Source organism: Carlito syrichta, unplaced genomic scaffold (genome assembly GCF_000164805.1).
Source record: "Carlito syrichta isolate Samal-C Ts95f unplaced genomic scaffold, Tarsius_syrichta-2.0.1 Scaffold308874, whole genome shotgun sequence".
Lineage (NCBI taxonomy): Eukaryota > Metazoa > Chordata > Mammalia > Primates > Tarsiidae > Carlito > Carlito syrichta.
Window position 1 is genome coordinate 74,111 of NW_007252970.1, and position 2,251 is coordinate 76,361.

Below are 2,251 nucleotides of genomic sequence, written 5' to 3' on the forward strand. Positions count from 1 at the left end.
ACTCACCTCAGCCTCCCAAAGGCGCGGGATTACAGGCTGAGCCACCGAGCCCCAGCTCTTTCTTTTTTTTTTTTAAGAGATGAGGTCTCGAAATGTTGCCCAAGCTGGTCTCGAATTCCTGGGCTCAAGCAATCCTCCTGCCTCGGCCTCCTAAATTGCTGGGTTTACAGGTTTGAGCCACTGCACCCAAAATTATATAATATTTTCATACAATCTATGTATATCTTCCCATATACTTTAACTCATATCTAGATTACTTATAATACCTAGTACAATGTACTATGTAATTAGTAATTTTATTCCACATTTTAAAATTACTTTTTTATTGTCGTATTCTTATTTTTATTGTTTTACCCCAAATATTCTTGGTCTGCAGTTGGTTGAATCTGCAGATGTGAATCTGCAGATGTGCAGGCCCACACATACAGAGGGCCGAACACAGGTGAATGGAATCGGTTGTGAAATTCAGATATAGACCTACACAGATGTTGATGGCTGATTTTTTTTTTTTTTTTACGTTGGAGTCTCACTCTGTCGCCCAGACTGATGTGAAGTGCCACGCTCCCGGCCACTGCAGCCTCGACCTGCTGGGCTCCGGCGATCCTTCCATCTCAGCCTTCCAAGTACTGGAACTACAGGCGTGCGCTACCACGCCCGGCTAATTTTTTGATTTATTGTAGAGATGAGGTCTCGCTGCCCAGGCGGGTCTCGAACCTGCGGGCTCAAGCAATCCACTCACCTCACCCTCCCAAAGCGCAGGATTACAGGCTGAGCCACTGAGCCTGGTCGACGGCTGATTTTTAAAATCATCTTGTAAAGACAATTCATTGGAGAAAAGATAATCTTTTCAACAGTGATACAGGAAGAATCCAATATCCATTTACAAAAAATAAATTTATTTTATTTCCATACCTCACACCATATACAGAAAAAGACTCAAAAAGTTAATAGACCCAATGGCAAATCCTAAAATTATAAAACTTTTAGAAAAAATAGGGGAAAAAAACCTTTGAAAGCTTAGATCAGACAAAGATTTCTTATCTATGACACCAAAAGCACAATATATAAAAGTAAAATGAGGTAAATTGGACTTCATCAAATTAAACAGCTTGTGTTCTTCAAAAGACAATGTTAAGAAGATGAAAACACAAGACACAGGCTGGGAGAAAATATATGTAAATGGCATATCTAGTGAAGACTTGAATACAGGATATATCTAGAACTCTGAAAATGTAACAATGTACAAGTCAATAACTTGATTAAAAATGGAAAAAAATTTGATGAGACACCACTATAAAAGATAAATGTATGGCAAATAAGCACATAAAAAGATGTTCAAGATCATTCATAATTAGGAAATTGCAAATTAAACCAGAATGAATTACCACTTCACACCCATCAGAATGGCTAAAGTAAAAATAAATAACAAAAAAACTCAGAACAAAACAAAATGTAACAATATTGTCAATGAGTTTGAGGAACTTAATCCCTACTATATTGCATCGTAATACAAATTCTTACAGCTACTTTGGAAAACATTTTTGGCATATTATAAGGTTCTGTCATCCAATTTTACAGACTAAAGTTCTTCCTTCTCAAGATAACTACTATTATGATTACATGAGCATTTAATTTTGCCTTTTTTTTTTTTTTTTTTGAGTTGAAGTCTCACTCTGTCGCCCAGACTGGAGTGCAGTGGCCGCTCCCGGCCACCAGCCTTGACCTGCTGGGCTCCGGCGATTCTTCCACCTCAGCAGTTCAAGTAGCTGGAACTACAGGTGCGCGCTACCACGCCCGGCTAATATTTTGATTTATTGTAGAGATGAGGTCTCGCCAAGTTGCCCAGGTGCGTCTCGAACCCGAGGGCTCAGGCAATCCACTCACCTCAGCCTCCCAAAGCGCGGGATTACAGGCTGAGCCACCGAACCCGGCTATTTTGCCTATTTTTGACATTGATATAAAGTAGAATCATAAAGTATATACTATTTTGTGACTCATATCTTCTACTCAATGTAATTATCTGTAGCAATCATCCATATTGCTGTGTGTACTAATATAGAATTCCATTGTACGAATATGCCATAATTTTCTTATCCATTTGTCCGATCTAGTAATGTATGAGGAGGTGATAAAAAAAAAAATCTTGAAATTCTTTTTTGGAGTGCGCGTCCCTTGTAGTATAGACTTCTCCCACTAGGTAAATGTTCTAGAAATTCATGAGCTTCAGTGTACCAGCTAGCTTTGTTGTGAG